This window comes from Eumetopias jubatus, unplaced genomic scaffold (genome assembly GCF_037043125.1).
Source record: "Eumetopias jubatus isolate StellerSeaLion01/CBP00866 unplaced genomic scaffold, mEumJub1_p1.0 scaffold_8, whole genome shotgun sequence".
Classification (NCBI taxonomy): Eukaryota; Metazoa; Chordata; class Mammalia; order Carnivora; family Otariidae; genus Eumetopias; species Eumetopias jubatus.
In genome coordinates, this window is record NW_028274814.1 from 113,791,782 (window position 1) to 113,805,725 (window position 13,944).

Below are 13,944 nucleotides of genomic sequence, written 5' to 3' on the forward strand. Positions count from 1 at the left end.
AGAGAGAGAGAGTTTGTATGTATTTGACTTCCTTGATGCTTGCCAGCTATCTGATGTGAAGATCTATAAATAAGGCAGAAGTTGGAAAGGATTACAGTTCTTAAATAAAGGGGGTTAGTTGTAGATATGATGTTTTGAGAGGTGATTTTCAAAAACTTTTCTATGAAACTTAAGTTTTTAAGGTGTCTTGAGAGGTCCACTGATATTTGATTCCAATTTAATATTTTAACTGTAATAAATTCTTAAGATACAGATTCAAATGTGTTATATACTAAATTTTAACACAATTTAGACCACCGGCATATTAACTTTTCTTGCCAGGTTAATTCATTTTGGGCCAGGCCTTAATATAAAAATCTTCATTACCATCTTTGGGACTATATTTGAACTTGCAAACATGTGTCCTTGATTAAGATGGTTATAGCTTTGTGCTGTTTTTTCTTTTTTTATAACTCACATCTGTACCTGCCTGTGTGCGTGCGCACATACACACACATACACACACATACAAGGTTGTATCCTCCTGTTTGTAAGAGTCAACAAGTTCTATTTTCTAAACAACTCAGTAAATTACAAAAATAAATCGAATGCCAAGGCTGATTTGACTTCAGCAGTCACCTAAATTACTGTCTGAAAGTTTTGTGTTTGTCAAACAGGATTTTCACTTCTTTTCATGTTGTGCATTTCCATGCTATTTGAATGTTTACAATGTATACTCATTGTTACTGTCAAGAAGGAAAAAAAAACGATAAAGAAACATTATGGGGATAAAAGGCAATTTTAATCTCTTTTGCATTAGATTTATTTTTAAAAAGAATATGTCACTGCTAAAATATTGGAGCAACACCACTTTTGTTGAACTGATTTAAAAATTGTACTCATAATCATGCTAATTGGTAACTGATAAGTACTCAGGCAACGGATTCAAATCGTTTCATCTCTTTCCCTAGCTTTGTGTGCCTGAGTAAGGAACTGAAGACCATTTCTAACCTACTTCTCAATAGTAAAGCAAAGTTAGTCACCTCTGTTGTTGTAGGGTTCCCTTAAAACGTTAAACACTGTTTCTGGCTCTCAATAAGTGTTCAATACATGGTATTTCATCATCAAATATTTTGAAAGAATAGTGTTATAGTTTTATAGTTGTTTTAAAAACTAATCAATTTACAATGTATAAAGCGTGGTTGCTTGATGCTGTAATGTGGGGGAAAACCCACAACACTCTATTACTTAGGTTTTCCATAGCATTTATTCAGACATAAACTGGTTAAGAGCTGGGTTCTACTGAAAATATGCTAAGATCAATTATATTTCACATTTTCTCAACTTCTCTAAATTGAATTTCCCAGTTTGCGGATGGCATTAAGCTTTCTCTGAGTGAAATGCCAGGCTGGGGGAGGGGGATGCACAGTGTTATTGTGAGTGGGTGGAAAAGTACTTGGAGGAGTTCCAGGGGAAAAGGTAAGCAGCTGAAAGGGGAAGGAAAAAAGCACTACAGGATGCCCATGAAATGATTCTTCTGAGCAACCCCTCACAAAGCTGGTGTGGAAAGGGTAGCCATTATGGAAGATCTCCCAGTGAAATGAGCTCTTAGCGCTGCTGACAAGAAAATGATGGGCAGCAACAAGTTCTTGGAAACCAACCAGGTGATTTACTTTTACCAGTATTCAAAACCATGGTGTATCTACATCTACAGCACAATTTGCAAAATTGACCACTTTGATAAGGAAAAACAAACAAGCAAATACATCCAAGGAATTGACAACTGAAGTAATAATCATGTGCTTACGGGGATTTTTATTTGAAAAAATTGAAAATTCTCTCCCATTTGAAATGGCATATATATATATATATACACACACATATATGCTTACAGTATTCCCAAGAGTTGTCTGGAGGCAAATCATGACATAAACAGAATTTGTTTCATCTTGCCCTTCAGAGATCACTTAGCGGTGGCCTGCCACAAGGCAGAACAAGTTAAATTTGCCTGGTGTATGACCACTCAGAAAGCGATTGTATAGCTGTTATTTCATTTAGTCCTCAAAAGAGTTCATAGGAGCTCCTGCACAGTGAAAGGGAAGACTGGCTGGCAGGGAGTTATACTAGGGGTTTCTGCAGCTTCTAGTCATTTGTATTATTGAGCACAGTCAATAAGGATAGTATTCTGTGGAGAGATAGAAAACTTTCAGATAAGAAAATACTTTTTATACATAGGTCTATGAATTCTCAAAATCAATTCATTTCGATATTTTGTTTTTGGTGGTGCAGGGTGATGGGATCTGAATTAAGACTAAAAGCAATTAACCTCGAGGTTATTGTGATGCAAATCAGAACTATACAAGAATGGCCAAGTGGCCCAAACTTCTTGTTTATTTGGATTTAAATAATCTCTGAACATTCTTTTTATATCAGATTTGTATAGTACAGGTGGAACTAACTGGTTGAATTAAAAGCCTTTGACTTTTATTCAACATTGTCATACTGTGAAGACAAATGATGCATATTCTCTGGCATAAAATACTCCAGAGATGCTTTATCAGGACACAGAAATGCCTGGAGTATTAACTTTCATGGACCCCCTTTCAATGTCTCCTCAATTGTCAGAATCGTACCAGAATTATGCAAGAAACTCTTTGTTCTCCGCTGGCTGATGCAGCTATTGCAACACACCTGAATACTGGATGGTGGTTAAAAGATGCCAGCAAGCACACAAACGCACAAACACACCAAAGAGAGCAACGACAGAATCCAGTGTAAGACTGTCAAATGCAACATTTTTATCAGAAACGTTTTTGTTTGTCTCTTTTTTTCCTTAATTCATTTTTAGCTGTGATTATCATGCCTGTTTTCAAAAATTTTGACCCAGTTTTTCACATTAGAAGTTTAACATGTTCCGTTTACCATGCAAAGCCTTTCAGATCACCAACAAAACTTAAGAAATATATTTCAGAGGCGCCTGGGTGGCTCTGTTGTTCAAGCGTCAGACTCTTGATTTAGGCTCAGGTCATGATCTCAGTTATGAGATCGGCCCTGCCATCAGATTCTGCACTCACAACACAGAGTCAGCCTTTTCCTCTTGCTCTGCTCCCCCATCTCCGACCTCCCCCTCCCCTGTTCCCACTCTCCCTCTCAAATAAATACATAAAAATAAAATCTTTAAAAAAAAGAAATACCTTTCAAACAAAAGAATGAAAGATTTATTATAAAGGTTAGAAAAAAGGAGGCTCTGAACACAGGCAACTGAAATGATATATTCTATATTGGGGATTTTTGGAAATGTTGAATTTGATATTTTGATGATGAAGTGGTCTGTGGAATCAGTTAGTTCTTAATGTTTCCTGCTCCTGTTACGCATATAAAGACCAAGCCTGTTAATGGAAACCAAAACTAGTTCTGTGGTGCTGTGGGTATTTAATTCTTTTCATTTGAAGTCGGGAATAGTGGTAAATAATGCACACACAATTTTGAACAATGCGCAATTTAATTAGAAAAAAAATGAATTCTGTGTCATTCTCTAAATGAGGAATCCTCTGCGTAATGTACATAATATACATTATTAATTGCCTATTTGGGGATAAAATTAATTCCACTTGAAAAGTTATTTTTTTCCCTCAAGTCAGCAGGAAGTATAATTACACACAATTTAAATAAAGGCATATATTTTTTATTCATGCTCAGAGTGTGTTAGAAATTATGAAATATTAACATACAAATAAGATGGATAACAGCACTGCAAAATAGATAAAAGTATTGAAAATGTCCTGCTTGAATAAGCAAGCATTCATGAAAAGTATGAATGCAGAAGTTCTGCATAGACAGAGGAAAAATCATAGAGAAAGCTGGAGCGGAAGGGCTCACAGGTGTAATTAACATGGCTAATGAGGTAAAAAGACCGCTGCAGGCTTGGGATGGAAACAGAAGACATTTTTGGGGGGCGGGGGATGTGAATGAGAACTTTCACAGAACTCACTTGCCTAGTTCCCATTTTCTGAGCATGCCTTATGTTTTCCTGCCTCTGCACCTTTGCTGGACACAATCCAGTAGACTTGGATGCTTGCCTGTTATCTCCTAGAGACTTCTCATGTGGAAATTTTATGCAGTTCTTAAAATCAAACTTAATGCCATCTTATCCACAAAGATTTTCCAATCCCTCAAGCTACGATCTCTACCATCTTGAAACTCTTATAACATTTTCTACAACACCAAAAGTTAATTAGTCACTACTCAATACTAGGCAACACCTCTACGTATATACATTAGCTCACTAATTTTTGCCAAAAGCCTTATAAATCCATTATTCTCTTTTGAAAGATAGGATGCTATGGCTAGCAAAGTTAATAACTTGTTAAAGGTCACATGGTTACCAAGTGGAAGATTTAGATTCAAACCAAGGTTAATTTTATTCTATTTTTATTGAATCCTCTTTTTTAAAAATTTTCTGTGAATTTTGTGTCTCCCTACTAAGTAAAACACTCTGAATCTGGGTGCAACCTGTTGGTCTAAGTCACCCAGAGTGATCTCTGACCTAGGCCTCAGATAATCAATGTCTGGCCTTCCCTGGCCAGTGATGATTTCTGGGTTGAGCACTGTGACTGAAGTGGGCCTAACCAAAATGAAACCCAAACCTTTGTAATGATGGTTGGAAAAGGAGAAGTTCTCTTCTTTTGATGGATGATTTCTGGGTTGGAGACCCAGAATGACTGTCAGTTTACTACCATGGAGAAAGATAATCTGAGGTCAAGGCCAGTAAATGAAGTAGGGTGGTGACTCAGGGAAGTGGAGCTGGGCCCTTATCAAATGTCATCTGAATTTTATTCTAAGTGGTAGGTTGCATTATTATTCCAGAATATTCACTGCCCATCCCTCTAAGAATTATATTTACCCACCCCATCGACATCAGCCTTTGCCATGCAACCTGCTTTGTGAGTTGAAAACGTGCATGTGATTTCTGAGAAGACACTTTAAACGTCAGCATATAGTTGTGCCATTTCTCATTGTATTATTCGTTGAGAGCTCCTGGGTGGCAGTTGCGCCTTCAGCCTTTATACCAGGATAAAGTAGACACTTGAAGTAGAGAAGTAGCCTGCTGCAAAGAAACCTTTGTTGTACGCTACGGCATTTTGGAATTCTTTCTACAGCACAGCCTAGTGCAAAGCGATTACTACTCTTTATCACCTCTGATCTTTGCCATTAAATTACCATGCCTTTCTTGTTGAAGCCAGTATGAATTTTCTGTTATTTTCTACTGAAGGAATCTTAACTGGCCAACACACTGTAGTCAATGGAAATATCAGGAAAGCTTTTAACATAAAAACATCCCCAGTATACGTCATGATGTAATCTTGCATCTGTAGTGTCTGATGCTTATTTGGGTGTGTGGGGGGATAGTGTCTATAGGATGGAGGTCACCATCTCTGGACATGCATATGAAATGGAAAGGGGCTTTCTTAATGAAATCACATAGAATAAATTTAATACAATGCAAAGAAATTTACTATTTGTATTGTCGAGAATTTTTTTTTCCTCCATGCAAAATATGTTCTCCCTTAATAACAAATAAAATCAAAAGCTGAAGCACGTAAGTGAATCTCTTTGATGCTTATTTCAAAGCATTTCAGAAGAATTAATTACAGCAGTACTCTGATAAATATTTAAGTGCTATTATTTCTCTTCCATACATGGGGAGGTGGAAACCCTGCAAGTTTAAATCTCTTTCCTGGAGACCACACAGCACGTCACTGGCAGAGCACAGCGTTCCGAACCTTGTTGACCTCCTCAGTCTCAGTGTGGTCTGCAACCTTTTTACATCAGAACATTCATAGGAAGAGGAGACTTTTTACAAAATACTCCCCTGGCAGTACACTGCAGAACTGCTTTTAGTGTTTATTGCCATTTATAGCTTGTTTTGAGTTCACCCTTAGGATCAGCAAGATATTTGAATTAAGTTACTATAAATCCTGAAAACCGGCCAGAGTGTGTTCTAAATGTCTCTTAGGCATCAAACATGAACAGGAAAATGCATTGTTCAAGTATTCTTTGAATATATCCTCCTCCCCCCTCGAATGTAGTTGAATTGCCTGAATAAAGCTGGGGAACATGAAAGTTGGACTCACAAAAAGACCTACTGAGAAACAACAATCATTTTCCCCCCAAAAGAATGCGTTACCTCTACCAAAATAATAATAATAACAACAGTAATTACTATTATAATTATTTTGCCATACCTGGACAACATTGCCTACATTTTAGCAATTTTAATGACCATATCAGGTACATTACCCAATTGTTCTAATAGAATATATAAACAGTAGAGATTTGGTTATCAAGAAAGAAAGAAACAGATTCAATAGAAAATGATGATTCACCAGCCATTTACCAAAGATACATCCCAAGTGTCAGAGTTATATCGAAAACCTACAACCTTTCACAGTGAGCTTTGGGTTCACCTTGCAAATACATAATTTCTTCTGGGTTATATGGCAAAAGATGACAATATGAATCTAAAAATATATACTATTTAACTTCGGCAACTTTACCCAAGACTGTGGATATTCTATGTTAAGGTAGTATGGTTAATGCTTAAATTGTCGTAATTGTACATATTTAAGGCAAACAACTATTGGATACAATATTCTAAAATTTGAGATTTCAATCTTAAAAGAAAAAACAATTTAGTGTTTTTTACAAGTTTAATCTTTTTAAAGATTTATTTATTTGAGAGAGAGAGAGAGAGAGAGAGAGCAAGTGGGGGGAGGGGCAGCGGGAGAGGGAGAGGGAGAGAAATCCTCAAGCAGAAGTCCCACTGAGTTCATGGCCCACCTGGGGTCAGGGGGCTCAATCCGAGGACCCTGAGATCATGACCTGAGCCAAAATCAAGAGTTGGATGCCCAAGCAACTGAGTCACCCAGCAACTCTGAGTATAATTTTTTAAAAAATTATCTAAAACATACCAAAATTGTGTTACTGAGCCTACATTTAACATGCTCTGCCCCTCAAAAAAGTTATAATTCTACTTAATTAATTAAAAAAAATAGAACTGTTCTTGGGTCCTTAGATCTTGCTAAGGGAAACTACACTCATTCTCAACTCTTAATAATTCCATGGACTGTATCATACAACATTATTTGTGTTTTGATGTATTTTTCCCATTGTGCTAATTTTATGATAGCCCAAGTAAATTTTGCCAGCATCATTATAGGAACCACAGAGGTCTGCTAGATATGTAAAATCAGAGAACCTACATATATGTACACAAAAAATGGAAGCCCAAATTTTCAAAAGGTATTACCTATGAGTCTGTAAAAATAGTATAAATATCAACCCAAACAACTCAAATATCATTAATCTTTTTTGATGCCAACCTCTGATAAGCAAAGCCAAAATAGTTGACATAAACAACTGCATTCTGCTGTTATTAAATGTCAAATTTTATGATCCATATTTTAAAAAATCAATTGCTATCCCTTTGTCCATTCACATGTACAAACATTTTACACCATAAAAAATTCTCAGTCTGATTATAAGCTCTTGTCTTTCAAACGTCACTTTTGGAAGAGCTAGGTTTTACATAATACCTTACTCACTTCAACTAACCATCCATTATTTATATTCTTTTGAATAAAAATCCAAGCAAAGAGCTCTAGTCTTGTGGAAGTGAGGACAAGTAACAATGGTAAATTTTAGAAGAGGCAGGAAGCCTGCTATCCCACACCTTTGTCAATAGATGCTTATCTTTGGTTTTGGAGAATTTACAATGTTATGAACTTGACTTTTGTTTACGCTTTCTGTGAACTATATGGAAGTGAGTAAATTATGAAATAGGTTATGGTAAGAAGACAATGGCCTGACACCAGAAGCCAGGAGAAAACACTGGCCTTTAAGTTGGAAAAAAAAACAATCCTGTGATATTTGTAAAAGAAATTGCCAAAATTCCATGGGTATTTTGTCAAAATATAATAGTGGCTATGGCAATGGTTGATGCAGCTGGGGATATTGTTCTTTCAGTTCTTTTGAAATATTTACCACTGCAAAGAATGAGAAATTTCTAACATTTACCTTTCAGCAGAGCCCTGAAATGCTACTATTTATATTGGAAAACAAAGATCATAACACATTCTCTTGGAAAAAAGTTTATGATGTGAAATGCGATTTCAAAATAATATCCTGTAAACACTGAGGAACTGAGAGAGAGATTTTACACACACAACACACACACACACACACACACACACAGTTTGATTAAAGTTATTGATTCTTCCAAGGCCTAAAGTAGATATTATTTTAAAATGTCTACATCTTAGACACCTTTTCATAATTCTCTAGGAAATTCTTTTCATAATATTCTAGGAAAGATAAAGGTGGATGGATAATGGTATGTATTATTCATGCATGCATTCATTCATTCATCAAACATTAATTTTGCTCATGCTCTGTGCCAGGATCTAAAGATACAAAGTCAAGCAACACTGAGTTCTTGTGTTTTGGGAGTTCATAATCCATTAGGGAGAGACAGATAACACTTTATAAGGATTACAATATGAAAAGTGCTAACTCAGAAGTTTCTAAAGATTGCTAAAAGAGACTAGAAGAGGGACACTTTAATCAAACCTGAGTATTAGGGAAATACTAAAAGAAAGGTCATTTTATGCCTATTTTTCAAGGAGTTACCTATAGGCATTAAAAGGGTCCAGGAGGATTAGCAGAAGAGAATTCCAGGCAGAAAGAACAGCCTGTGGACGGCACAGAGTAGCATAATATGGTTGATAGGTACAAAGTGATATTGGTTGGTTTGGCTAGAGTTTAGGTTGAAAGACAAACAGAAGCCATATCAAGAAAACCACTGCATGCAAAGCTAAGTGTACTGAAGGCTATGGAGAGGCACTGACAGACAGCTCTGTGTTTCAGATCAGATTTACATCGTAGGAAGGTTACTCTGGGAGAAGAAGAGGAAGTATACCATGAGAGGATCAGGCAGCAAGTACTCTTCCTCTTCTGATTCTTTCTCTTACATCACAGCACTCCCAGTTAACCACCCAATCTGTAAAACAGAATTCCTTTTTACTTGCTCAAATTCTGCCTTCTGAGGCATATAAAACCACCTGTATACACAAAGGTGGCAAGGGCCTCCTTTCTGAAATCCTCTTCATTAACACTAATCTAGAAGGTTAATTTTAAGAAACTGATTAAGGTACCATGTTATCTAGGAGAGATGTAAATGAGTTAATTAGCACATTTCTGCCCTTGCCAGGTTTCAAAGATTAGAACTTGCAGAAAAGTGAATTGATAGTTCATTTTTTGGCCCCCTGGGGTTGCAAAGGAATGAAGAGGGAGAAGTAGAAGAGAACAGTGGGGAACGAAGACAGCTTAGTATCATCAAGTCTCCCAAGAGGTGGGGAAAGAAAGAGGGCGGGGTGGAGAAAGTAGGAGATATGGGTCCTGAATAAAGAGTGGGGTCAGGCTCCAGAAAAATACTTGAGCGGTACCATGGAAAGAGTTGGGAGATTTGAATTTTGATTCCTATTTGAGAGTTAATTTTCTTTCCTACCTAGGACAAATCACTTAATTCTCTACACATATTTTTCTTACCAAAAAAAAAATAATAATAACCTAAAAGTAGAGAATTTCTGAAATCCTTTCAACTTCTAATATTTTAATGTTCAACTATTTCACAATTTTGCCCAAGGCTGCTCCTAACAAATACACTCTATTCTTGGTCCTTTTTATATTCCAAATTTCTTTTATGCTCTTGTTCCTGAAAAGACTAGTAGTAGATAAAAAGCATTAAATTAACTTAGTGAATATTTTGCTAATGTATATGTATAATAATGAGTTTGTTTTCAAAAGGAAGGCTGTTATATAATAAAGAATTTGTCTTGTCTTTGTCTCAGGTTCCTGGGAGACAGTTCCAAAATCCTTGGAATATCCTGAGTGATAGGACTATCTTTATTTTTCTCATGGTGAGCCCCTGGGGCCACACCTGCATTTATACAAATAAAGTGGGTCTCTTCATGGTGGGTCCCTAGATAGTTTCAGGATGGGAGCTAGACATATCAGAATAACTGAGCATGTGATTAGAAGTTTGGAGCTTTGAGTCACATGATATCTGCCTGTCCTCTGACCTCCAGGAAGTAGGCAGAAACTGGAGAGTGAATTCAACCCTGTGGTCAATGAATCAATTAATCATGCCCACACAATGAAACCCCAATAAAAACTCTGAACTCTGGCATTCAGGTGTGCTTCCTTGGTTGGTAATCCAACCCTGGGCTAGGAGGGTGATGTCTCCTGATAACATGGGAGCTTCACATTTGGGACCCTCACAGGCTCTACCCTATGTGTGTCTCTCTCTGGCTGGTTCAGATTTGTATCCATTCGTTATAACAAAAGTGTAATTATATATATATATATATATAGCATTTTCTTAAGTTCTACAAGTGATTCCAGTGAATTATTGCACCTGAAGGGATAGTAGAAGCCCCCAAATTGGTAGGCTTTGATTAGAAGTGTGGGTGGTCTGATACCCCTAAACTTATAACTCATGCCTGGTATAAGGGCAGTCTTATCAGGGAGGCTTCCTTTAACCTGTGAAGTCTGGGCTACATCTGGGTAGTTAGCATCAACATTGCATTGTAAGGGCTTGTTAAATATTTTAGCAGATTTTCAAAATTAAATTTTTTAAGAAAAAATTATTGACACCTTTCACAATTAAACTCCGGAGTGTTACTGCTTTGTTACAACATCCATGAAAGAGTTAAATGTGGATGAAACAGGAGCACATGGTCTCTTCAAAGCAAGGAATTAACATTATTGAGTTGCTGCTAGAAGAAAGGATTAAATGAGGAGACAGGCTCTCTTGCCACTATGAAATAGGAAAAAAGGACAGAGAAAAACTTTTTGAGAGTGAGGGCGGGGGGCAGGGGTTGAATCAAACTTGTTAAAAATTTTTTCAAAGAGAGTCAGTGTGTACAGTAAAAATAAAATAAAATAAAAATAAAATAAGAAATAAGAAAAGTTGATACCGGGAATCCCAGTTCTTGTGTTTTGGGAGAATATTACATAAATTCAAGGATGTGAGAAGTTTCATGTATAGCGCACTGGAAAAACACCAACTATATTTGAAAAATGTGGTGAAAAAGAAGTGTGGTAAGGTTTCATGAGACATTTCACTGATTTATTAATGTATAAGAAATGTTGGAATTCATTACAGTGAGATACAATTGTGACCCACCTTAAAAATGTGACGCAGCTTTTTTCCATTTGAGAGAATACAAATTTCTAGGGAAAAAAATGATGCCAGGACAGCTCAATTCCTTTTTCATGTAGCTAATTCTTTCAATTATGCAAATAAGCTAGAAAATGCGTATTGATTTTCATGAGACAGTTTGTTTAGTTTAACTTAAGAAAATGTATTTGAATCATCATGTACCTTTTAAAGAAGTATAATTTCAAATGTGAGTTTGTTTTGCTGGATGGCAATGTTACGCTTTAGAGGGAAGCATTTAATTCAGAGAGGACAATCCATGTGACAGATGATCCCCATCCCTGGAAAATAGAGGAAGAGCCCATAGAAAGATGCATCATTAAAAGTACCATCACATTCTGTGAACGTATTTTTCAGAGACTCTACACATGGCAAAAGAAACATAGAACTCAAAACATTCAGTATTCAGGTGTCAGTTGTCTGTGCTAAAACACCTGTCATTTCCAGAAGTCTGGTGATTATCCTGGTATGAGGTGAGAGTGCAGCTAAGTGATTTGCCTAAAACAGAATGTCAACGCGACTCAGATGGTCACTGCAGCTGTCTATCTACATAGCTACCACCATCTCTTTCTGGATGAAAGCCTTTGGAGTTGTGAAACCAGAGCACAATCTTTCATTGGTTCATTAATCTTTCTGACAAACTTATTCGTCACTTATGGCCCAGAAGCCACGTCGGCAGAATTAATTACTCCATTACCTAGGTTCCTATAGCTTTTTCAGAAATATTCTTAAATGCACATGCACTTACTTACATATTTTGGTCTTCCTAAATGTCTTGTCTAACCAGAATTTTGTAGAGTGATCATATGTGTGTGTGCCCATGGGTATAAAATATATATGTGCATGGAATCATCCATATATTCTACAGCTATTAGAATTCTAAGAGATGGGATCAGAAATGCTAAGTTTCTATGACAAAGAGATACCAAGACACAGCAGCTTCAGTATTCTAAGGTGTTACCTTTCTTGCGCTGTTGAAGTTGGGTCACTCCTGTCCATGTTCCAGCTCTCAGTAAAAAGGAAGAATAAGTAAAAAAGAGTTTGCTTGCTCTTTATTTCAATGCCAGTGCTTACAAGTCTCACTTAATAGCTTACTTAGTTACTAAATGAAGTCCCGTGGCTACATCTACCTGCAAAGGAAGCTGGGAATGTAGTCTCTAATGGAGTGCCCCTGTGCTCCCATACTAGAGAATGAGTTCAGAGGAGGTCTAGGAATTTGCCACTTTGACTGCATCTATGATAAAAAATAGCAAAGGCTGATACAGCAAAAATCCAAAGAGTCATCAGGAAAAAAAAAAAAAAGAAAGAAAGAACCAAATACTCTGCAGCAATGTTTTTCAACTGGGAGCATTTTGTCCCCCAGGGAAACAGTTGGCAATGTCTGGGGACATTTCTGGTTGTTACAACTGGGTGTGGGTTGCTACTGGCATCCAGTGCATAGAGATCAAGGATGCTGCTAATCGTCCTTCAATACACAAGAGAACAGCCCACTTCACATAGAATCATATGGCTCAAAATGTTAATAATGTCAAGTTGAGACACTCTAATTTATGTAATTTTCCTATCTCCAAAATATTCCATGCCAATTGGAACATTGTGGGAACAAAAAAGTTATATGAGGACGATATCTTAGAGACATTTACGTTTCTTCTGCCGGTTTCCCTGGGTCACCCCTGCTTGACTTTAAGTAACCTGAGAATAGGAATTTTGTATTGTTCTTGTTTTCATGGCAGGCACCAAGGCAATGAGTTCATGATTTTGAGTGAATGGTGATGAACACGGATCATCTTTTTGGTGCATTGTCCTGTACCTGGCTTTGTGCTGACGGCTACAAGATGTATGAACCCTATTCTCAAGGTCCTTGAGTTTGACAGCCATTGTTTGTCTTATTTCTCCTTATCCTCCCGTAACATCAGTGGTATCTCTATTCATTTCTGTCACATTTGCAGATGCGTCTGTGTTTGAAAGTTGATTCTAGCACTGCGGCCACCCTACTTCGAAGGTCCAAGTTAGGGGCCTAGAGCCATGCCCATCGCATTAAGAAGTACATCAAACATACTCTGTTAAAAAATAAGCAAGCCAAAGCAGGAAACAGCTCTAGATTATTAACTTTTTAACAACTCAGCTCAGATGGAAACAGAATTAAGATTTACGGGACTATAAAGGAGGTGGTTGCTATTTAACTATTCAAAGTAGGAAACAGAAAGAAAACCCCAGGCTTTACAAGATCCTGTGGCATAACCAGCATACTCAAAAAGCTGAGAGGAATGAATTAGGGAAATGAGCATTGATGAATTTCATATGAACTTTTGACCTTCTCAAGAGTTGCAAAATTACTCTTCTACCCTATGATCTTGCCTAAGAAACTTCTACTTCTCCTTTGTCTGCTCTCTGTCTCTCTCTATGCCTGTCTCTCTCTTTCTGTCTGCCGTCTATCTCTGTCTCTTCTCTCTCCCCTCCTCTCCTTCCCTCTCTTTCCTCCCATTTTCCCTTCCTCCTTCCCTTTTCAAACTGCCTCAGTCTTTATTTCTAGGCCATCAGTTCAGCCTTGCCTCTATGTCACCTAATGCCCTCTTGCAAACTTTCTTAGTCCAGGTCAGAAATCATAAAATATGAACAGTCATCTCTCTCAATCTTCATATATCCCCTAACTTGCACAGAGACAACATTTGATTTTGCAGCATTGC